Source organism: Gracilinanus agilis, chromosome 5 (genome assembly GCF_016433145.1).
Source record: "Gracilinanus agilis isolate LMUSP501 chromosome 5, AgileGrace, whole genome shotgun sequence".
NCBI lineage: Eukaryota > Metazoa > Chordata > Mammalia > Didelphimorphia > Didelphidae > Gracilinanus > Gracilinanus agilis.
The window spans coordinates 129,968,519-129,994,973 of record NC_058134.1 but is presented as its reverse complement, the minus strand read 5'-3'; positions in this window follow the sequence as shown (position 1 = coordinate 129,994,973).

The following is a 26,455-nucleotide window of genomic DNA, read 5'->3' as shown; positions in this document are numbered from 1 at the left end:
TGGCTGAAATGTGACCTACAGGAAGATTCTTGACCTTTCTAAGCTGGTGTTTTTAGAAATGGGATATGATTGATAACAGCACCCCATAGGGTTGGTACTAGAATCAAAGACATAATGCCTGTAAAGTACTTTGGTGACCTTAAAGAACTCTATAAAGGTGAACTATGATCCCTTTGTTCTTATGTTGGTGTAAGTAGGCTCAGTCGCACACAAATTCGACTGACACCAACTCATGAGCATCGTCACCCTTTCAACACTCATCTCAATTATAGCACAAAGGGTTGAACCTCAAGTTCAAATGCCATTGGCACAACGGGACCTACTTCTGAGCTTCTCCAGGTCTATCCACAGCATGTCTCTAGTTTCAGTTTTCTTTCTAAAAGCTTTTTTTAGTGCTTTTTAACTCTTTTTATATGTATATCACCATCTCTTCCCAGGAATTCCCATTCTTAATAAAACCAAACTAATAAATATATATTGTGTTGATGTAACAAATAATCAATTAAATCAATATACTGATCACCTCTATAAATTATTGCCGTATTCCACACCTATTATCTCCCATCACTCTGCTAAGTATAAGAGGCTTACTTCAATATCAGATCATGTTTAATTTCCAAGTTTATCAATCTTGTATCATCTTAATGTTGTTTTCATTCAAATTATTGTCATCATGTAAATTTTTCTCTAGTTCGGCTCACTTCTCTCTGAATAGGTTAATACAAGTATTTTCTAGTATCTATGAATTTATATTTGTCATCTCCTAAAACATGAAAATATTCCATGTACAATTCATATATTCAAAAAATTAGAGTCTAATCAGGGAGGTAAGATGTCTTAGGAGATGCAGCCTGGCAGGGAGGATAAAGAGCTGACCTCAGAGTCAAGGTAACCTGGGCTCAAGTTCTACCTTTGAAACATATTGTCTGTATGACCTAAGGAAAGTCATTTAACTTCTTTTGGCTTTACACAACAAAGAATGATTAGCAGACAAAGTGTCAACGTACTTTGATAGAGGGAGTTCCCATGCCAACGGAATCACAAATTCTATCCTTTCCCTACCTATATTCATATATTACAACTTGTTCTGCCATTCCCTAGTAGATGTTATTTGCTTTTTTTCCAGTTCTTTTCTCCTATAAAAGTGGCAATTTACAAAACAGATGCGTGTATATATATATATATATATATATATATATATACATATATATATATATATATGTGTGTGTGTGTGTGTTACATGTATAGACACACACATGTGTGTGTATGGCAGTCCCTCTGGGCTTACTAAATTCACATTGGACTAGCATGTTGGAACTCTAGAGAGCACTATTCCCTTCAACATTCTAGAGGGCTGTGAATTCTAGTACTATTATTTACAAGCCCCAATTTGATGTACTCCCTGACATACTGATTAACCAACTGAGAACAATGAACTTTTACAAAGGGATATTAATTTAAAAGGTATTGCAAAGATCAATGTTACAGAAACATCTCCCAAGTTAGGGGGATGGAGCACACTCACCCCTTGTACACACAAGGTTCCCAGGGATGGTGGGCTCAAGCTAAAAGTAAGAAACTAGGGACAAGTATATGGAGCATTTGGGACAAGAGGTGACTCACAACTCATGACGCTTAGAGTTCCTTTCCTCCTATTAAGGGGTCCAGACTAAGTTTATTTTAGAGAGTTGTGTCTTCAATGTATGAATTACTCTCCTGTTGAAATGAGGTACCTTTGTGCTTGATGCAGTCTTTCAGTTTATGGTTTACTACTGGGCTAGGTTAAGCAAGTCACTCCTTGGGTCTTGTTCCTCACTGGACTCCGCTATTACTACTACTGTCTCTCTACAACCTATTCTGGTTGCTGAAAGGAGCTTTGATAGCTTTTCCAACCTTTCCATTTCACTAAGGTCATCCTTTATTCTATTCCATCTCAGAATGCTCATTCAGCCATGATGGGGAAAGAATAAATGCAACATCAACAGGCACCATGCATTAGGGAACACATGGTAACTGGGAGGGTGATAGGATATCCAGACCCTCTCCTACCCAAGGACTCATAGCAATTCTCTTTATTTGAAGGCTGCCAAGCAAGGGAGGGAGATAACAGCTACTCAAAGCTTTTGTACACACCTTCAGTTATGGCTCTTCAGCCAACCATAAGATTCTTCCTTACCAAAGTACCAACCCCTCAGTTATTTCATAGATAGCTAACAACTCACTCACTAAAATCCAATCGGAAATATTGGATGTTCTATTTAATCCTCCAGGAAGAAGAAATCTGTGAGTGCTTTCAGTCCTGAGCTCTTACTGTTTGGTCCCCATTAAATGTATGTATGTGTGTATGTGTATCATATGTATGTATAACTTTTTGCTTTGTCTCCTTGGAATATATTCATGTCAAATGGCATATATTTAGTGACTTTTTTCAGTTTAATAGCAAAATGTTTTCCAAAATGGTTGAATACTTTCTCTTTATTTTTTGGCTACTTTATTGAATTATATACAGAAACAATTTTTACAATTATTTTCTGACATTTTGTGATTCAGATTCTCTGCCTCCTGCACCTCCCTGGAGCAGTGAATTGTCGTTATAGGTTATAACCAGGGATTTTATGCAATACATATTTCAATATTCTCCTTCCTATGACAGAAGATACATATCACTCATACAATAAAAACACATGAAGAAAAAAGTGAAAGACAACATGCTTTGGTTTGCAATCATATTCTAAAAGTTACTTCTCTGGCTTAAGATAGTATTTTTTTATCATGAGTCTCGTGGGGTCATCTTGGGACCTTGTTTTATTGATACTAGTTTAGTCTCTCATGGTTGATCATCATACAATATTTCTGTTTCTATATACACTGTTCTTCTGGTTCTGCTCATTCAATTTTGCATCAATTCATATAAATCTCTCCAGGTTTTTCTGAACTAATCTTAGTCATCATTTCTTATGACTCAATAATATTTCATTACATTCATATACCACAACTTGTTCATCTGTTCCCCAATTATTTCTAGTTCTTTGCCAAAACAAAGAGAGCTGCTAAAATATTTTGTGCATGTAGGACCTTTTCCCCTATCTGTGATCTCTTTGGGATATAGACTCAGTAGTGGTATTGCCAGGTCAAAGGGTATGCATAATTTTAGGGCCCACTGGGCATGGTTCCAGATTGCTCTTGAGAATGGTTATATTAGTTTACAGTTCCATCACCAGTGTATTCAAGTCCCAGTTTCCCTACCTCCCATTGAATATTTATCATTTTCCTTTTTTGTCATATTAGTTAATTTGATAGGTATGAGATAGTATCTCAGAGATGTTTTAATTTACATTTCTCTAATAAATAGTGGCTTAGAGCATTTTTTCATATAACTATAGTTTTACTTTCTTCATCTGGGAACTACCTGTACATATCCTTTGACCACATATCAGTTGGGAAATGCTTTGATTTCTTATAAATTTGGCTCAGCTCTCTATCTATTTGAGAAATGAAGCCTTAGTCAGAGAAACTTGCTATAAAAAATTTTTCCCAATTTATTGTCTCCTTTCTAACTTTGGTTGCATTGGTTTGTTTATGCAAAACCTTTTTGATATCAAAATAATCTATTTCATTTTTGTCATGTTCTCTATGTCTTTTTTGGTCATAAATCTTCCCTTATCCATAAGTTCCATCATATAAACTTTTCTATGTTCCCCTAATTTGTCTATGATATCTCCCTTTATTTCTATATTGTGAAAGGAAATGTCTTTATCTTAATCAAGTATGTAGAGAACTCTACCCTTTTAACTTAATCAGTCAGAAACTTGTGAATCCTTCTAATAAGAGTTATACTCTCAAAGGACGAGAAGTAGACCCCACAGACACTGACCTCACTGCGTAGCGGTAGTCAATTTAGAAGCAGTGATTGGTTCCCATGAAGTGGGGGAGAGACAGGAAGTGACATGGAAAAAGGACTATAAAAGATCATGATTTGGATCTCTTCTGGCTTGGAGACATTCCTGCCTTGAGTTTTGGAGGGACTCTTTCCTTGGAGATTCCTGACTTGGCTTTTGGAGAGACTCTTTCCTCAGATTCTGCATGGTGGAGTGGAGTTACTTTCTTTTCCTTGGAGTCATTCTGTGTTGGTAGAACTCTGGCTGAAGATACCTCCAGGACTTCTGGCTGAGGATTACTGGGAAAATCATGTGGAGATCAGGACTTGAGGAAGCCCTTGCCCAGGGATGAACTGGACTTTACCTGAGAAATGCTTAGGGCTGGAGGTGTGGAAGGCTCTGTCTCTTTTCTACATTTCCCACTTTTGTTTTTTCTACCTTGTTGTAAATAAAAGCTGCTAACAGTCAGTTTGACTTATGGGCTAATATTTTATAAATGGCAACCACGTTTATAACTCTCATATTGAGTCAAACCTAAATTTAAATCTTACAAGATCAAGTATTCATTTTTACTTTATCTTGTTGTATGGTGTGAGATGTTGGTCTATGCCTACTTTTTGCCATATTGTTTTACAGTTTTCCTAGAAGTTTTTATCAAATATTGAGTTCTTTTTCTTTAGAACTAGATTACTCTGGTCATTAACTACTGTGTGGAGATTGCCTAACCTATTCTATTGATACACTATTCTATTTCTTAGCCAGCATCAAACTGTTTTAATACTTAACACTTTATAGAATATCTTGAAATCTGGTATGGATAGGTCTTCTTTCTTCATATTTTTTTCTTTAATTCCCTTGACATTCTTGAAATTTTTTTCTTCTGTATGAATTTTATTATTTTTTCTAGTTCTTGGAACTAATGGTTGAATACTTTCTTACCACAACATGCACTGTTGCCAACATTGAATCACTACCATGCTCTCTATATCAAGCTGTCACCTCAATGCAGAAATACAAAAGAGGAGAAATGTTCTACCAGTACTTGCCTTTTTTACAAATTTGCTGCATCATTGAAATGACCTGATTATATCTGATTGAATTCAAAAGGCGTGTTGACTAGTCTGATGCAAGGGTTAAAAAATGATCCTATCTGCATATAACTGCAACCGAGCACTCTATTTCCAGATGTCAAGACATTATTTAGTATCAGGTAAGAGATCTCACTAAAGATGCAGAGAGTAAAATCCCAAATGTCTTTTCCTCATCTAATCCATAGCAGTATGTTTACAAGTTTCCAAGTGTTTTTCATGGTCTCGATCTGAAAATAATTGTCAGTTGGCAGTCATTTCAAATTGAGTTAATATAGTAAATGATTATCCTAAAGCATGCTATTGTGTTGATTGCTCAGTCATTTCATTGATGTTCAACTCTTCATGACCCCATTATGGGTTTTCTTGGCAAAAATACTGGAGTGCTTTGCTATTTCCTTCTCTAGCTGATTTTACAGATTTGCAGACTCAGGCAAGTAAGGTTAAGTGACTTGTCCAAGTTCACACAGTTAGTAAGTGTCTGAGGGCATATTTGAACTATGGTCATCCTTTTAGACTGGTATGTTATTAAATGCCTCCCCACCTCCAGCTGCCCATCATAAAGGATAGAATGGTTCTAATATTTTCTAATCATTTAATATTTCTTGAAAATCAACTATGTAGGTTTCACAAACTTTTATAGTACGGGATTGATATCTTCCTACCCTTCTCATATGTTATTTTTCCATATTGATTTCTGTGTCAAAAGGAGTTACGTATAGTAGTGTGAAGGATATGGATTCCCATTCAGTCTCTCATGATTATTACCTGTGTAATTTCGACTCTCAATTTCATCATCTGTAAAATAAGGGGTTTGTTGTTGCTGTTCAGTTATTTAAATTTTGTCTGACTCTATGTGACAACATTTGGCATTTTCATGGCAAAGATACTAGAATGCTTTTCCATTTCCTTCTCCAGTTCATATTAAAGATGAGAAAACTGAAGCATGCAAAGTTAATTGACTTGCCCAGGGCCACATAGGTAGGCAGTGTCTGAGGCTAGATTTGAACTCAGGAAGAGTCATTCTGAATTCAGGCCCAGCACTCTACTCCCTGTCCTACCTAGCTGGCCCAAGTGTTCTGATAGATAGTGTCTGAAGTCCCTTTTAGCTGTAAATCTTTATTCCTATGTAGGCTTATAGCTTGAAATGTTAATGGGATATTAGAGATTTCCTAGTGTGAGACACTCTTATTTTATTGATAATGAACCTGAGGATCAATGATGAAATGAACTTGCCCAAAATCACACAAGTAATTAGTGGCAAAGTGGGTTATCTAATCCCAGGTCTTCTGACTCTAATTTCACCTCACTGACTTTGCAAATGACTCTAACTGGGTGTCCCTTTCATTTGGATTGGGGACTTGGGAGGCTTTTCACCAAAAGCTATTTATTGTTCATCCTTAGTTATAAAAGAGGACTAATGGCCTCATGTGGTGATGACTTGAATGTGAATGGGTTTTAAGTGAGGCAAAGTTGCACAAAGTCATTACTCCCATTTTCTCTTCCATACTCATTGAAGTCCAGTGGCAAAACTAAAGTCAGGATGACTGGTGATGGCCTGGGATATAATAGGTGTCCTTGACATCTTCGATGTCTAACCAAGCTCTAACTGCTCCACAGCACCTACTTCAGCTGACTTTGTGAAACAAGTTGTTTCATTTACCCGTTTTGACAGGGGAAGTCTTCACAAACTTGGGGTAGACATCTTCCTAACTCACTAATTGATTTGAGGCTGATTAGTTATCCTAAATCTGGTTTAGCCTGTCTGCTGAGAGAGTTTTACTGGAGTGTAGATGCTGCATATGCTACAGCTTCTTGGAGCCACAAGTGAGAGTTGGATGAAAGGTAGGCACCAAAGTTGGATGAGCAGTCCTGTAAAGGATTTGGCAAGGGGTAGCTAGATAGTGGATAGGGCACCAGACTTAGAGTCAGGAGAAACTGTTTCAAATTTGGCCTCCACTGCTAATTCAATTAACCCTTGAGATGCTGATAGCTTAAAGACTAGCCCCAGGTTTGGTTGTAAGCTTTTGATCTCACTCTGAACTTGATCAGGTCAGGAGCTTATCAAATTCTAGCCCCAGGCTTAGGCACAAGTTTTTGGTCTCACTGTGTATCTAATCCAATCAGGCACATAGTTGATTGCCCTGCCCTAGAGCTCCACACTTATCCCCTGGCAAAAAAGATCACAAACCTCCACCCTTTTCAGTCAAGCAACTACCCAAACTGGGGTCTATGTCCTCACCACATAATTAGTATAGAAATCCTAGATTCCTCTGAGCCCATACAGATGAGCAAACTTCAGTACAGAATGCCCTGGGTTGAGATTCCTGACTTCACCACAATGTGAAACTTCAAGGGGTGTGGGTTAACTTGGACCACTATTTGCCCAGGCAGGGTCTCAGGGTCTGAATGTTATCTTGTACTTAGATTCCAAACCTGGGACAGTAGATGTGAGGTGGGGATATGTGATTTGCTGTTGGCTTGATCTTCACTCCTTGCTATAGCCTTGCTGACTGTGCTCCCCTCTCACCCAGATGTTCTCTGCCTACCTTTAAGTCTTTTTTTTTGAGAGTTGTTTCTGTCTGTCTCCTTGTTGGTTCTTTCACTCCTATATTCACTTTGTGACAGTTTTTTTAGTATTGATTGGAGAGGATTCTGATGGTGACCTTGAGCTCTACCTTACTCCAGTCTCTTGGCTGCACCTCTGGAAAGAAGTCTAGCTATGTGACTTGGGCAAGCCACATAACCCAAGATGCCTAGTCCTCACCACTCTTCTACTTTGAATCCCATTTTTGTATGGATTCTAAGACATAAGATAAGGGTTTAAAAAAAGAAACAGTTTGGAAAATCCTGACACCAGAGTTACTAATCCTCTCAACTATAATTTCTCTGATCCTGAATAAACCCTGCACAGTCTTCTCCATCTTTAAATGTCTTCTCAAGTCCTACTTCTTCCATGAAATCCCCCTTTTTAACACCTAGTTTGATTATCTCTCCTTTCTAAGGATTCTTGTTATCTTTAGAAATCAGTGCCTCATAGTTTCTCATTTGTTTTCCCCATCCCTGTGCGTTGGTTTTATTTCATACAATTCTGATATAAACATCTTGAGGAATGACTTATATTCTATAGCACTGAGCATCATACTAAACACATAGTTGGTACACAATAAATGACATGCTCCTTCCCCCCCCCCTACAATTCCCCATAGTGCCTAGCATTTACTGGGAACATAGTGGGTATTTAAAAAATATTTGTTTCCTTGATTTTCCTTCTAAGATATAAAAATACAATTTAGTTATGCCATTTTAGAGGCATCATAATATATAGGAAAGTACAGTACCTTCAGAGTATGAAGACAGTATTTCTAAGTCTTATTTGTGTCATGTACTATTTCTATGACTGGCCTCAGTTTCCCCATCTGCAAAATGAGATTGGACCTGTTAGCTCCCTTATGATCTATGTTTTCAGGAGATAGAATCATAAATCTCAAGCTGGAAAGGATCTCAGAGGTCTAACCCCCTCATTTGATTGTTGAAGAAACTGCAGCTTGAGAAGGTTTAAATGATTTTTCAAAGAAGTGTCAGAGCTGAGATTGGAGTTGACATTCCATGATACTAAGTTCAACAGAAAAATTCAGTATTATTTCCACAATAACATAAGAGTTTACATTTTTCTGTATGTGTTAAATCTGGTTAAGTTCAGAAATTGTGGGTCAGGGGACAGGTAGTGAAGTCAGTGGGGGGAGGAGGAAGAAAAGCAAGCAATTTACCCAAAATTCCTGAACCTGTCTTGGTCCAGCTTTTCTGCCCTATATATTCATCCATGTAATTCAAACTATAAACTATAACTTCCATAGAATCTCCTTTTAAATATTTGTTCTCTTGTCCTCATCATCAGTTTTGTCTTTGGACAAGACTGCCTTCTTCCAAAGCTGCCGATTCACATACTGTCTCCATCTGTGATATGAAACTCTTTCATCATTTTGACTCAAATAATTAAGAACATTTACCATATCCTTCAACACATCAGACTAGAGAGGGAAGGATGGCAAAATGTCTAGAAGATAATAAAGAATACAAATGAACACAAATAGCTTTATTTATTAATTTACCCATGAATCTTATTATAGATGTGTTCGCTGTGATTACCTTTAGGCACCAACAGCCTTATAAGCATAGCATCAACTAAAATTTCTTTTAAAGAAATAGATGTTTTTCCTGAGGCAGATCTAATGGGAGGGGAAGAGGAGAAAGAAACTAGAGAGGGAAGAATGAATGGCCAATTTTCCAAAAATCCCACACATGCTTTTGAAGATGGAGTAAATGGTCAGAGGTCCCAGAAAGACTGCTAATTCCTGACTTTGCATGATTTCCATCTGCTTTAACATACTTTAATTACCTCTCTCAATCAAAAAGATGATCTAAAGTAGGCATGAAAATTAAAGTTATTTCTGTTTTATAAATGTGGAACCAGACTTCCTCAAGGACATATAACCAGTCAGTGGTAGAGATTGAACTGAAATCCAGGTCTTTGGACTCCTCTCTTAGAGCTCAATTTATTATACCCTGTAGACCATTTCATGCCAATTCTGTTTCCATTTGTACCAACCCATTTAAAACATGAAGTTAGGAGTTGAATTAATTACATATTGAAATTAAGACTTGAATTTAGACCTCAAATTTATATATTATGAATGGTTTGGGACAAATGGGAACAGTGGTGATAGGAAGAAGAGAGCAGTATTTGCTGAATTAGACCAGCTAGTGGCATAATGGAGAGAGCACCCAGACTGGAGAAAGAAAGATTTATCTTCCCAAATTCAAATTTGGTCTCAAACACTTACTTCCAATCTTACTTCCAAACACTATGTAAAACCCCAGAGTCAGACATGACTGAAATGACTGAATGACAACAACAAATTTTTTGAATTAAACTGAAATTCATTTTCCTTCTTCTGGGATACGTTTGTGATAATCATGTTGAATGGGATAATCCCTCCATGGTCCACATATTCCTTTTGCCCTCTTAAATCTGACAAGTTTACTTACAGCCAGTTTTATATTTGCTGCCACCACCCAATAGCTGGTTAGTGTCAGATCACTTGACCTGGTATCTCTGATGTTCACTACTGTGTGACTTTGGGCAAATAATTTAATCTCCATGGACTCAGTTTCCTCATTTTTCAAACTAAGGAAAGAGACAAAATGACCTCTGAAGTCTCTTCCAACTTCAAACTAGGAACCCTAAAAAAGCAATAGGTAGGGGACAGCTAGGTGACTCAGTGGGTAAAGAGCCTGGAGACAGGAGGTCCTGGGTTCAAATCTGGTCTTCTCTTCATTCTAGGTCCAGCCCCTGACACCCCCTTTCATTTTATCTCCTCCAACATCCACCATTTCCCAAAGAGTGCTGTCTCCTTCATTAGAATTCTTACTGTACATATTTTCTCTCTATTCTTTGCTTACCACTTTGCAAGCTCTAAAGGACAATGTCATTTCTCACCTTGGAATCCACAATCTCTGGCATAGTGCCTTATACCTACATCTCTTTTATAGGATTATAGATATAGACCTAGAAGCAATTTTGTTTTTGTTTTTTTGTTTTTTTTTTTTACACCCTTGTACTTCGGTGTATTGTCTCATAGGTGGAAGATTGGTAAGGGTGGGCTATGGGGGTCAAGTGGCTTGCCCAGGGTCACACAGCTGGGAAGTGGCTGAGGCCGGATTTGAACCTAGGACCTCCTGTCTCTAGGCCTGGCTCTCACTCCACTGAGCTACCCAGCTGCCCCCCCTAGAAGCAATTTTGAATGTCTCATTTGCAGATGAGAAAACTGAGACTGAAAGGTTGTTACTTGTCCAAGGTGCTAAAAAGTAATAAACCCAGCATAGGATTTATCCCCAGCTCCTCAGATTCTAGGGTGATATTAACTGAATGAATACCTGAAAGAATGAATGAATGAGGGCAGCTAAGTGACTTAGGATAGAGAGCTAGAAGATCCTGGGTTTAAATGTGACCTCAGATAATTCTTAACTATGTGACCCTGGACAAGAAATTTAACCCCAGTTGCCTAGATGTAACCATTCTTCTACCTGGGAACCAATACTTAGCATTGATTCCCTGGTTTTGTTTTGATTTTTAATCTTACCTTCTGTCTTAGAATCAATAGGGTCACACAGTTAAGAAGTGTTTGAGCCCAGATCTTAGTCGTGATTCTAAGACAGAAAGTAAGAGTTTTAAAAAAAAGAATGAATGAATGAATGAATGAAATAAGAAAACGTCCATGGAGTCTATTTATCCTTATGTTAGTATTTTTGATTTTTGTTGCTTTTCCCTGTTTAGATTATGGTGGATTATTTAAGACAAAGGCCATGTCTCTACATATACTATCAACTTGCACTTGCCATGTAAGTTGTCTAGCCAAGAGGTTTGGGGTGTTCTTGTATTAGAGAGCAAGGGAGTCTGACACATGTCCTACCAGAACCAATCTCTTTCATTTCAACATGTTTACTCTAAAATCCTATATCATTCAGCAAAGGAGTTCATAAACATTTTTGTGTCATGGACCTTATTGACCTCTCAATGAAGACTGTCGATCTCTTCACAGAATAATGTCTTGTTGCCTACATCCATAATTGAAGAGAATGCTAAATTTCATTAGAGGTTAGTGAAAACTGAGATGCAGGTTCCCTCCCTCCATCCAAATCGATAGATTCTCTGAAATCTATTCATTGACAAACCTATGGACTTCAGGTTAAGAATTCCTAATCTGACACAACCTCTGGCATGTACTCAGGGCTTAATAAATGTTTTTGGGGGGATAGCAGTCACCACAATAATAGCTCTGCTGGCACTGCAAACACATTTGGGGGGATATAAACACTGAAAAATGTGATTCAACCCACAACACCTTGTTTTCTGTTGAGTCATTTTCATTTCTGTCACATTGAATGAATGGAACAATGCATCCTGTGGGTCTCCATACAAAATTTTCTTAGAGAAGTATTCATTTATAATGACAAAACTGAAAGGGAAACAAATGATTTTCTCTCACAATGGTTCATTGTAGGGAGTGCCAAAAAGCCATTTAATTTTAACTAGTAATTTTCAGATCTTGAAGAATGAGATGTCATCTCCTCCTACCCCAGTCTGCCTTCCTTCCTGCCTCCCAAAAAAGGAACCCGAAGAAATGATCCCCAGACCCAGGCCTAAGCTTCTGATTCCCATTCTTGCCTGGATTGTGGAAACACAGAAGACTCATTTCCAATTCTAAGTCATGAGGTTGGTCCCAATGCATACTGTCATATCAGAAAAGACAGCTGTGCTAAGTAGGACCATTCAAGCTTTCTAGAGTTTTCTTAAGAGTAAATCAAATGTCATCTATGCTCCATTTAGGCTTATCATCAGAAACAAGATTTATTTTTCAGCACTACATTCTTAAGTAAAAATAAAAAATTGCTCTCTGAGGAGAACTATAAAACTATAGAATGCACTTTTTGTAGCCCATATATTTTAAGTAATTTTTCCAGTGGTAGGGTTAAATTTGGGTTGTTTTATGTCTTCTCCTCTCCTTCTTCATCCCTCTCTTTTGTCCCTTTGTGAACATGTATTTTTGGCACAGATGGGTGGGTTTGAAGTGCTTAGCAAAAAATCCATCTCCACCATTAGAAAAAGAATTCAAAATAGACTGCTTATGGGTATTTTCTGGGACTTTAACATTCCAGAAAGCATTAATACTGGTTAAAATAAACAATCCAGCTTGAGTCTTTTAGTGGAATATGAGCTGAATGTGAGTCAACAATATGATGAAGAAGTCAAGAAAGTTAGTATAAATTTAGAAAAATGGGCTGGACTTGTAATTTTATTCATTCAGGAAACTCCCAGATGAGGAATCACCCTGTATTCCAATGCTTATCACCTTTTTCTTTGCTTAGAGGTTAAGTGACTTGCCAGAGTCACATAGAAAACCTATGTCAGAGGCAGGCTTTGAACTGGGATCTTCCAACTCTTTCTATTATGCCATACTGCATTTCATTACAAATTTTAGTTTTACTAATAGGAACATAACATTAAAAACAAGTGAGCTGAGGGGACTTCTGATCTCTGATCTGGAAGATTGTATTCATTTTAAAATGTCACAGTTTAGAATTTAATTGAAAGCTAAAAAGGATAATTAGGATGAAATAATTTAAAGGTAAGTCATTCAAGGACTGGTTAAAGGGACTAGTGATAATCCTTGAGTAGATAAGACTTAGAAAGGTCATGAAGTTATCTTCAAGTATTTTAAGGATTGCAGTGGAACCAGGAACTATCCTTGAGTTCAAATCTGGCACTTATTAGCTTAGACACTTATTAGCTATGTGACCTTAGGAAAGTCACTTAACCCTGTTTGCCTCAGTTGCTCATCTGTAAAAAAATTGAAGTGGAAAAGGAAATGGTAAATCACTCCAGGATCTTTGCAGAAAAAAAGGAGTTAATGAAGTATCAGACACCACCGAAATGACTCAACCACCGCAATGATTCATAAAAAAGTGTTCTGTATTTTAAAACTGGTTCTTCTTGGACCCAGGAGACAGAAGAAAGAGAATCCTAGGATACTAAAAATCTAGGAATCTCAGATATAGAAGTGATCTTAGTGGACATCTGGTACTCAGTCCTGAACAAGTGTCTACTCTATTTTAATAAGATACCCAAAGTAGAAATATGACCTTTTCTTGAAGACATCTAAAGAAGTGGAAGTTGACTCAGGCCTTTCTACTCTGAAATTGCTTTAATTTTTTTTGAAAAATTGTCTTTGAATTAAGCCTAAATCTTCTAATTTTTCCTTCTATCCAATGCTACTAATTCTGTCCTCTGGGGCAATAGCAAAAGTCTAATCATAGTCCCATTTGGATGCAGCCAGATCCCAATTAGTGCAAATAATAAATTCTGAGAAGTGTTCACACTACTTCAATGATCACTATCTGAAATTATAATTATATGCAAAATATGGTGTTTCTAGCCCAATGGAAATATGCAATGAAAAAAATTCAAAGATATATTTTTAATCTCTTTGTAATATATTATAATGGTAGCATATGAGAAAAATGTATTTCTGATTCAGAAAACAAGATTTTAGAGATTATGGAATATCATTTTTAAAGATAAGGTTATACTGACAGTATGAATAAAATGTATGATCCCTTAAAAATATTTTAGCAGCATAGACTGAACTGTCTTATCTTTATTTAATTCTTCATACTCTCCTGGTCAGTGCAGAAGGATTTATCTACATCTTGGCAAATTTGCAAATTCACCTTCTCATACAATGAACTAGTAATTAATAGATGATTGAACTGGGACATCATCTAAAACCAGCAATGCTTTAAATGCCTTGTTCATTCCCTTGCAATATCATTCAACAGTTGGGCTCAAATAACTTGAGAATAAGTCTTTGAAAACAACTTTCTTCTTAGACTGATAAAGAACTAGAAGTGAATGATGGTCAGAGCCTCTCAGGGCACCAGCATTTCAAGATCAATAAACAATAACTGGTTTTAATTTAAATTCCCTTCTGCATTACCTCCCCAAAATGTATTAGGTAATCTTTTGACACTTTATAATCCAGGTTGCCTTTTTTTCTTTCTTCTAAATGTAAGTTCTAGAGGGCATTCGGTTCTTAACAAGCCTGTTTCATCCACATTAAAATTTTATTGGTCCATTTTTCCATGTTCTTCATTAATTTTCTTCAAACCAGCAAGATATTTTGCTGTCGCATCCTCACCTGATCTGGCTGCCTCTCCAAAATGTTTAACATTCCATGATTAAATTACAGTTATAAATTGATTGAACTAACCAACACTTACAGTAAATGTTTCTTCAGCATCCACTTCATTTCACTGCGTTAAATAAACATTTTTTTTCTGAATGACTGCTCTGCTAAGAGAAATGGGGTTTTGATTTTGATTTTCAATCCACATATATATGTGTAGCTAAATATATATTCCACTTTTTACTGAGACTTCCATTTTTTGCATTGCCTGCAAAACCCCCAAAAGTCATTCTTTACAAAACCTCAAAAGAGGATGGATCTTTGTCTTTTTCTTTTATCTCTCTTGCATGTTTTATGGTATCCTATAACATGGTTTCAGGCATCTTAACATTTCATCCTATTTTTGGAGTTACTCTGACCACGTTCATGCCATTCAATTACATCAAATTTTTGCTTCAAATGTATTGGCAAGTCTGTTCTTTTTGGTCTGGTAGTTCTTTTCCCGTTGTATTAAGGGATCTTTTAAAAAATTTTACTACAACTGTTGGTAATATGACACACATCAACACATCACATCCATATCTACTGATGATAGCTAAATGCAGTTTGAACACATAGTGCCATGTCAAAAGCCTCATTGTATTCATTGAATTTTGACCTGCATTAATGTGATATGGTACCATTTCATAATTTGCACTAAATCAAGTTCTACAAAATTCAAACTTGCATTATCATTAATTCACTGTACTAATTATGAACTTGAACTGATTAGAAATTAGATTTTGGTTTTAAGACAGCAAAAACTTCTAAACAAATAAAAACTATCCCAAAGCTGTGCTTTGGGGAGGGTCACATTTCTCTTTTTTGAAAGCTTACCTTTAATTTATTACATATATAAAAGGAAAAACAAGTTGTATATAATAGTTACATGCTTTCATTATGTGCTCTTTTTCCATTCCCTTTGCATCTAAAATTTCATTTCTTAATGTTTAAGTTCAAAATAAAAACAATTTCAAATTTAAAAAAAACCTTAAACTCTTACATAGTTGTCTAAAAGCCCTGAAAGGCTAAGCTATTCAGAGGATTATAAATTTAGAGCTGGAAAAGACATTAGAACTTACCAAGTTCATTGTCCTCATCTTACAGATGAGAAAATTGAGGTTCTATTGAGGTTAAGTGATTTGTACTGGGTCACATCGCTGGCATGTGACCAGTGCAGGATTTGAGCTGAGATCCTCTTGACTCCAAGACCCACCACACCAGTGAGCTGTCAGGACCACATAACCAACACATGTGAAAGGCAGTACTTGAACCTTGATCCTCTTTATTCTAATGCTAACTTTCTCTCTACTTCATTATATCCCCTTGTCCTAAATGCAATACAGTCAAATGCTCTAATAGATTTGTAGTCTTGATGAGGTGGGTGTTTTCTCTAATGATATAGGTTAAAATCCCTCCTAGCCTGCCCATGCTATACCACAATTGGCCAAATCCTACCTTAAGTTTGCCATCAAGATTCCACTGAATATGCTGGGGACTTATTACCTGGAAAGGACACTTGGGAAATATGCCTTTCTTTCCTTTTACCTTTTTCCATTTCTTTCCTTATAGTTACCTTATTTATTTTCTTCCTTTCTTTACTTCTTTCCTTCCTTTTCTCCTCACTTCTCTCCTTTTCTGTCTTCCCTGTCTTCCCATTCCCTGTCTCTTTCCTTTCTCTCCTTATTTTATCCAAGTTGGAAATATGAGGGTTACTCATGGGTTTGATCGTAGGGAAGGTTGAAATTTGAACCTACTCCATTTCTGACCTCATCTGGTTTTCTTTTCCTTAAGGAACCTAGAATATCCCACCCCTACCTCCTCTATCAAGAGTTCACTATAATAATGTCAGAATTAGTTCAGATACCTCATAGGAATCAGAACTCCTGATCTTAAGATATCTTCCAGTCTGTCTCCCCAGCTTGGATTAGAGGTGTGTGCCACCAAGTCCATTAAAAGAGATGAATTTCTATTTATCAATCTTCTAATGGATGCTAAATCACCCCTTGTTGGGGATATTATAGAGGAGTCTCCTATTCAGAGTTAGGTTGAGATAAGATGGTGTCTAAGGTCTCTTGTTCCTCTAAGAATGTCTGTGAATAAGCAAACCAAAAGTACCACCACAGATTTAAGAGAGACGCCACAGCTATGTTAATGTTACAGTATAATATCACCATTTTTAAAATGATCAATGTTCTGAAAAATAAAATGTGATAAAATTGGGTAGATCTCAAACATGTGGCCCCAAGCCTGGTTCCAATATCTCCTAACTAAATAAGCATCTTCATAAAAGGCTACACCCTGTGGGTCATGAACTTTCCCCATGTTTTGTTCTTCTCACAAAGTACAACTTCCTTCTTCCCATCCTGTCCAACAAACATCATCAGGTCAAGGTCACAATTAATCTTTAGTATAAAAAAAAGGAAATTTAGGGCAAAGACCAAGAGAAGATTTGAAGTAAATCATGTTACTCATTCAATTGATATAAGATCTAAACTTTAGACTCTAAAACAGTTTCTTGATCTTGGTTTGGAAAAAATCATTTTTAAAATATTGTATAACTACATTATAATTGTATTCCTTTTCAATTCCATGTATTTTATTTTATGCATCTAAAACATGATTCTGAGAAGAGATCTACAGGTTTCCCCAGAGTGAAAAAGGAATCCATGATACAAAAAAAGGTTAAGAACTTCTCTGAACTATGTTTAACTTTCATGTCAAAAATTCTTTCAAGTCATGAAGAGCCTAGTTATATTCTGGTTGATTTTATCACTCTAATGGCTCCACTTGGGAAATGTGGGACAATGCATTCACCAAACCCCATCCCACTATCAAACACACTGAAACTGATCACTCATTTTCAGACAATCAGTTCAAAATAGTTCAGAATAAAGTTTTATTAAAAGGACAAAAACAAAATAGAAACTCTTTATTGATCAACCATTAGGCACAAATTTATACATATATGAATCTCCAGAACCATTTATAGCCCTAAGTATGGGAAATTAAGTAAGGGTTTGTCCTACCATGGTCCCATGGCTTGCTCTTATTTGAGGAGGAGGGCTTGTGCTGTTGGCATTGTTCTCTCTCTTCATTTTACTAAACTACATTATTCAGGGCTTCCTTAGGAAGGCCATTTATATCCATACTCCAGAATATTTTTTCTACCATCCTTCTTTCTCCATAGATCTTTCTTTTATTTAAATTTTTTATTTTGAATATTTTCCCATAGTTACATGTTTCATGTTCTTTCCCTCTCCCCCAAAAACTCCCAACCCCCATAGCCAACGCACAATTCCACTGGGTTTTACATGTATCACTGATCAAGACCTAATTCCATATTATTGATAGTTGGACTAGAGTTATCATTTAGCATCTACGTCCCCAATAATATCCTCATCAACCCATCTGTTAAAGCAGTTGTTTTCCCTCTGTGTTTCTACTCCTATAGTTCTTCCTCCGAATGTGGCTAGTTTTCATTCTCATGAGTCCCTCAGCATTGCTCTGGATCCTTGCATTGCTGCTAGTAGAGAAGTACGTTATGTTTGATTGTACCACAGTGTATCAGTCTCTGTGTACAATGTTTTTATGTATCTGCTCCTTTCACTCTATGTCAATTCTTGGAGGTCCTTACAGTTCATATGGAATTCCTTCAGTTCATTATTCCTTTGAGCACAATAATATTCCATCACCAGCAGATACCACAATTTGTTCAGCCATTCTCCAATCTAGGACATTCCCTCATTTTCATGTAATTTGCCACCACAAAGAGCAGAGCTATCAATATTTTTGTACAAAGCTTTTTCTTCATTATCTCTTTGAGGTATAAATCAAGGAGTGCTTTGGCTGGATCAAAAGGCAGATAGTCTTTTAAAGCACTTTGGGCATAGTAGCAAATTGCCATCCAGAATGGTTAGATCAATTCACAACTCCACCAGCAATGCATTAATGTCACAATTTTCTCACATCCCCTGCAACATTCACTGCTTTCCTCTGCTGTCATGTTAGCTAATCTACTAGGTGTGAGGTGGTACCTCAGAGTTGTTTTGATTTGCATTTCACTAATTATAAGAGATTTAGAACACTTTCTCATGTAATTATTCATAGTTTTGATTTCTTTATCTGAAAATTGCCTATTCATGTCCCTTGTCCATTTATCAATTGGGGAATGGTTCGATTTTTTTTTGTACAATTGATTTAGTGCCTTATAAATTTGAGTAATTAGACCTTTGTCAGAATTTTTTTGTTATAAAGATGTTTTCCCAATTTGTTGATTGCCTTCTATTTTTAGTTGCATTCGTTTTGTTTGTACAAAACCTTTTTTAATTTAATGTAATCAAAATTATTTATTTTACATTTTGTAATTTTTTCTATCTATTTCTGGGTTTTACAATCTTTATTTTCCCAAAGACCCTCCAAGTATACTATTTTGTGTTCACCTAATTTACTTATAGTCTCCTTCTATATATTCAAGCCCTTCACCCATTCTGAATTTATCTTGGTCTAGGGTGTGAGATGTTGATCTAAAGCTAATTTCTCCCATATTGTTTTCTAATTTTCCCAGCAGTTTTTGTCGAGTAGTAGATTTTTCTCCCTAGAGCTGGGCTCATTGGGTTTATCATAGACAAGTGATTCCCAAAGGGGGCAACATTGCCCCCTGGTAGATGTTGCAGTGATCCAGTGGAGCAGTGATGGCCACAGGTGCATTTATGTTTCCTATTAATTGCTATTAATTTTTTAAATTAATTTCCATGGGCCCTAACTAATATTTTTTCTGGAAAGGGGGAAGTAGGCCAAAAAAGTTTGGGAACCACTGTCATAGACTGTCTTGCTGACTTCACTTACCCCAACTCTATTCCATTGATCTTCCCTTCTGTCTCTCAGCCAGTACCATACCATTTTGATGGCCGCTGCTTTATAGTACAATTTAAGATCTGGAACTGCTAGGCCACCTTCCTTCATGTTTTTTTTCATTATTTCCCTTAATATTCTTGATCTTTTTTCTTCCAAATGAGCTTTTTTATAGTTTTTTCTAATTCAGTAAAAAAGTTTTTTGGTAGGTTCATAGGTATGGCACTAAATAATTAAACTAATTTGGGTAGAATGGTCATTTTTATTATGTTAGCTCATCCTACCCATGAGCAATCAATATTTTTCCAATTGTTTAGATCTAGTTTTAATTGTTTGGAAAGTGTTTTGTAGTTGTTTTCATATAATTCCTGTGTTTGTTTTGGTAGATAGATTCCCAACTATTTTATATTGTCTAGGGTGATTTTAAATGGTGTTTCTCTTGCTGCTGTGATGTGTTGGAAATTTATAGAAATGCTGATCATTTACATGCATTTATTTTGCATCCTGCAACTTTGCTAAAGTTGTTGATTATTTCTACAAGCTTCTTAGTTATTCTCTAGAATTTTTTAAGTATACCATCATATCATCTGCAAAGAGTGATAGCTTAGTCTCCTCATTGCCTATTTTGATACCTTCAATTTCTTTTTCTTCTCTAATTGCTACTGCTAGTGTTTCTAGTAGAATGTTAAATAATAGAGGTGATAATGGGCATTCTTGTTTCACTCCTGATCTTATTGGGAAGGCTTCTAATTTATCCCCATTGCATATAATGCTTGTTGATGGTTTTAAGTATATACTGTTTATTATTTTTAGGAAAGGTCCTTCTATTCCTATACTTTCTAGTGTTTTCAGTAGAAATAGGTATTGTATTTTGTCAAAAGCTTTTTCAGAATTTATTGAAAAAATCATGTCAATTTTGTTTATTAGCTTGTTGGTATGGTCAATTATGTGAATGGTTTTCCTAATGTTGAACCAACCTTGCATTCCTGGTATAAATCCTAATGAATAACCCTCATGATCACTTGCTGGAGTCTTTTTGCTTCTATTCTATTTAAATTTCTTTTCATCTATGTTCATTAAGGAGATTGGTCTTCAGTTTTCTTTCTTTGTTTTTGATCTACCTGGCTTTGTGATCAGTACCATATTTGTGTCACAAAAGGAATTTTGTAGAACTTTTCTTTGCTTATTATGTCAAATAATTTGTATAGTATTGGGATTAGTTGTTCTTTGAATGTTTGATAGAATTCACTTGTGAATCCATCTGGTCCTGGGGATTTTTTCTAAGGAAGTTCTTTGATGGTTTGTTCAATTTCTTTTTTTTGATATTGGATTATTTAAGTATTCTATTTCTTCTGCTGTTAATCTAGGCAATTTATTTTTTTTTAAATAGTCATCCATATCACCTAGATTGCTATGTTTATTGCCATATAGTTGGGCAAAATAGTTTTTTTTTTAATTTTTAAACCCTAATATCTTATATATATGTGTGTGTGTGTGTGTGTGTGTGTGTGTGTGTGTGTGTATGTATATATATCCTTCTGTATTAATTTTTTTTATTTGTTATAGGGCTAGGCAATGGGAGTTAAGTGACTTGCCCAGGGTCACACAGCTGGGAAGTGTCTGAGGCCAGATTTGAACCTAGGACCTCCTGTCTCTAGGCCAGGCTCTCAATCCACTGAGCCATCCAGCTGCCCCCCGCAAAATAGTTTTTAATGATTGCCTTAATTTATTCATTAGGGGTGAGGTCTCCCTTTTCATCTTTGATACTGTTAATTTGGTTTTCTTCTTCCTTTTTTAAATTTGATTGACCAATACTTTGTTAATTTTATTTGTTTTTTCAAAGTACCAGCTTCTGTTCTTATTTATTAACTCAATAGTTCTTTACTTTCAATTTTATTAATTTCTCCTTTAATTTTTATAATCTCTAATTTAATTTTCATCTGGGGATTTTTAATTCATTTGCTTTCTAGGTTTTTGATTTGCATGCCCAATTCATTGACTTCTGTCCTCCCTAATCTGTTAATATATGCACTCAAGGATATAAATTTCTCCATAAGTACTACTTTGGCTGTATCCCACAGGTTTTGGAAGGATGTCTCATCATTGTCATTCTCTTCAATGAAATTATTAATAATTTCTATGATTTGTTCTTTAACTGATTTTGGAGAATCATATTCAATTTCCAATTAGTTTTTGATTTGCCTTTCCATATGCCCTTACTAATTATTATTTTTATTGCATTATGATCTGAAAAGGTTGCATTTATTATTTCTGCTCTTTTGCATTTCTTTGTCATATTTCTAAGTCCTAGTGCATGGTCAATCTTGTACCATGTGCTACTAAAAAGAAAGTGTATTCCTTTTTGTCCCTATATATTTTTCTCCACATATCTATTAAATCTAATTTTTCTAGTATTTCATTCACCTCTCTTACCTCTTTCTTATTTATTTTTTGGTTTGATTTATCTAGATCTTAAAGAGGAAGGTTCAGGTATCCTACTAATATTGTTTTACTATCTATTTTCTCCTTGTGCTCTGCCAGTTTCTCCTTTAGAAATTTGGATACTGTATCATTTGGTGCATACATATTAAGTACTGATATTTCCTCATTGTCTATACTTCCTTTTATCGGGATGTAATTACTTTCCCTGTCTCTTTTAATCAGATCTATTTTTATTTAGCTTTGTCAGAAATCATGATTGCCACTCCTGCCTTCTTTTTCTCAGTTGAAGCCCAAAAGATTTTGCTCCAGCCTTTGACCTTAAAAATGTGTATGTCCACCCGCCTCATATGTGTTTCTTGCAGACAAGATATGGTAGGATTTTAGTTTCTAATCTACTCTGCTATTTGCTTCCGATTTATGGGTGAATTCATCTCATTCACATTCAGAGTTATAATTATCAGTTGTGTATTCCCCAACATTTTGGTATCCTCTCCTAGTTCTACCTCTTCTTCTTACTCTATTTCCTTTTAAACCAGTGGTTTGCTTCTAATCAGTCCCCCAAATTCCCACCCTTATTTTACTTCCCTTTCCACCCCCTCCCTTTTTGTTCCCCTCTTGTTATTTATTTTTTAGCGTCAGTTAGATTCCCTCCCCCCTCTTTTTCCCTCCCTTTATGTACTCCCTGCCCAATCCCCCACTTGGTTTTTCACTTTTGCTTTTCCCTGTAGTGTAAGATAGAATTTGTTACCCCAGTGGATCTAGTTGCTCTTCCCCCTCAGAATTGATTCCTCTGAGAGTAAGGTTTAAGTATTACCTATTAACACGCTCTTCCTCTCCTTCTTATAATAGCATTCTTCCCCTCCCATTCCCATATACCTCTTTGTGTGGTATAGATTATCCTATTTTTCCTATTCCTTTAAGTTTCTCTTAAAGCCATCTTTTATTCCCCCCAATCCTTTTCTTTGTTTTTTCCTTGTCTGTGTGTGTGTTTGTATCATCTTAGACCACTTAGTACCCCAACCTTTCCCTATGTATAGTTCTTCTAATTACTATAATAGTGCATACAATTTTTGAGAGTTACAAATAACATTTTCCATATAGGAATATAAGTAATTTGATCTTATTGAAGCCCTTAAAGAGAACATTTACATTTTTTTCCTTTCCCCTCTCTCTCTTATATTTACCTTTTCATTTTTCTCTTGGTTTTTGTGGTTGGATATCAAACTTTCCATTTAGTCCTGTTCTTTTCTTTGTAAATACTTGGAAATCTTCTATTTTGTTGAAAGCCCATCCCCTGGAAGTATATAGTCCATTTTGATGGGTAGGTGATTCTTGGTTGTAGAACCAGTTCTCTTCCCTTTCTGAATATCATATTCCAAGCTTTGTGATCTTGTAGTGTGGAGGCTGCCAGAGCCTGTGTATTCCTGATTGATATTCCTTGGTATCTGAATTGTCTCTGTCTGGCTTCTCGTAATATTTTCCCCTTAACTTGAAAGCTTTTGAATTTGTCTATTATATTCCTGGAGGTTGTCTTTTGGGGATTTAGTATAGAGGGTGTTCTATTGGCTCTTTCGATGTCTATTTTGCCCTCTTGTTCAAGGACATCAAGGCAGTTTTTTGGATAATTTCTTGTAGTATGATATCTATATTTCAATTTGTCTCTGATTTTTCCAAAAGACCAATAATTCTCAAGTTGTCTCTTCTAGAACTGTTTTCTTGATCTGTCATCTTCTCATTGAGATATTTCATGTTTCCTTCTATTTTGTCCATCTTTTGACTTTGCTTTATTAATTCTTGCTGTCTTGTGAGATCATTGGCTTCTACTTGCCCAATTCTAGCCTTTAAAGACGGAATTTTGGTTATAAGCTTTTGGTTTTCCTTTTCCATCTAGTCTATCTGGCTCTTCATAGCTTCCAGCTCGTCATTTCTGGTCTTCAATTTGCTTTTCATTTCATTTGATTTCTGAACCTCAATTTCCAATTGCAAAATTCTGCCTTTTAAACTATTATTTTCTTTTTGAACTATTTCCAACTTTTCTTGCCAAATCTCTTCCCTCTTTCTCATGATCTCAGATTGGAACTCTTCAAGAGATTGTGACCAATTTTCATTTTTTTGGGAGGGTTTGGGTGTGTTTACATGTTTGTCCTCCTCTGCTGTCAGTTCTGTGTTCTGTATTTTTTTCTATGTAAAAATTATCTAGACAGTGGATTTTTCTTGCTTCTTTTATTGGTTGGTTTTTCTTGAGCCTTGGTAGCTATTATTCTGCTGTTTCTTGCTTCCCTCAGAAGTGTGGATGAAGAGGACAGGCTCTCTGTGTATGGACCTATGGAGCAATTTTTGCCTGAGGCTACTTTTTGAGTCTGTGTGTGGTTTCTGCTATATGCCACCTCAGCCCCACTCCCCTCTCCACACCCAAAGTGAGCACTTTTCAGCCTCTTGAAGTTTCACTTCTAGCTTCTCTCAGGGGTGCTCTTTATCCTCTGCCAAGAAATTAAAGGTTGTTCCCCACTGCTTTAATTCTAGGGCACTAACTATGAATCCTGCCCCATAGGTGGGGTGGGGGAGGGTTTGATTATCTCATAGTTTGGTGGGAGCTAATTTACCCCCTTATATCATGGAAATGCCCAAATCCTACATACCTTCGATGCCATGCCCTATTGTGGAGTCCTTTCCCTCATCTGAATTTGGCCTTTTTGTTATTTTGAGGTATCGTAAAGGTCGTTGGTGGGGAGGGTAAAAGTTCTCCAACTACTCTGTAGCCATGTTAACCCAGGAGTCTCTATCTCCTTAGACTTTGGTAACAATGAATCATTTTAAGAAAGAAAAAGGACAACATATTGTTCCTTGCAGTAAGAAAAAAATGAGAAAAAAATTTATCTACAATAAACTTTTTAATTTAATGTAATCAAAATTATTCATTTTACATACATATCTCTTATTTGGTCATAAATTCTTCCCTTCTCCAAAGATATGCCAGGTAAAGTATTCTATGTTCCCCCAATTAAGTCATGTATTACTCTTTATATCTAAATTAAATATCCATTTTGACCTTATATTGGTATTGGGCATGAAATATTGATCTAGACCTAGTTTCTGCCATACTGTTTTCCAATCTTCCCAGAAGTTTTTGTTAAAGAGTGAGTTCTTATTCCAAAAGCTGGAATCTTTGAGTTTATTAAACATTGGGTTGCTAAGGTCATTTATCATGGTATATTGTGTATCTAATCTACTCCTTTGATCTACCATTCTATTTCTTAGCCAATACCAAATTGTTCTGATGATTGTTGCTTTATAATACAGTTTTAGATCTGGTACTGCTAGGCCACCTACCTTAATTTTTTTTTCATTAGTTCTTTTGATATTCTTGATCTTTCATTTTTCCAGATGAATTTTGTTATTATCATTTTTGTGCTATAAAATAATTATTTGGTAGTTTGATAGGTATGGCATCGAAAAAGTAAATTAATTTATATAGAATTGTCATTTTTATTATATTAGCTCAGTCTACCCATGAGCAACTGATGTTTTTCCAGTTGTTTATATCTGAATTTATTTATGTGAATAGTGTTTTGTTATTGTTTTCATATAGTTCCTGTGTTTGCCTTTGCTAGTAGATTTCCAGGTATTTTATATTATGTAGAGTGATTCTCTTTCTAACTCTCGCTACTGGACTTTGTTGGTAATATACAGAAATGTTGATGATTATGTGGATTTATTTTGTATCCTACAACTTTACTAATGTTATTACTTATTTCAACTAGTTTTTTAGTTGATTCTCTAAGATTCTTCACATATACCATCATATCCTTACTTCAATTCCTTCAATTTCTTTTTCATTTCTTATTACTAAAGTTAGCATTTCTAATACAATATTAAATAATAGTGGTGATAATGGGCACCCTTTCTTCACTCTTGATCTTATTGGAAAGGCTTCTAACTTTTCCCCATTGCAGATGATATTTGCTGAAGGATTTAGGTAGATACTACTTATCATTTTAAAGAATAATCCATTTATTCTTATGCTTTCTGGGGTTTTTTTAATAGGAATGGGTATTGTATTTTGTCAAATGCTTTTTCTGCATCTATTGAGATAATCATGTGATTTTTGTTGGTGACCTCAGGCAAGTCTTGAAGGAAGAAGAAAGGAAGGAAGGGAGGGAGGGAGGAAGGAAGGGAGGAAGGATGGAAGGAAGGAAGGAAGGAAACAAACAAACAAACAAATAAAGAAACAAAGAAACAAAGAAGAAAGAAAGAAACAAAGAAAGAAACAAAGAAACAAAGAAACAAAGAAGAAAGGAAGGAAGGAAGGAAGAAACAAAGAAAGAAACAAGGAAACAAAGGAAGAAAGAAAGAAAGAAAGAAAGAAAGAAAGAAAGAAAGAGAAAAAGAAAGAGAAAAAGAAAGAAAG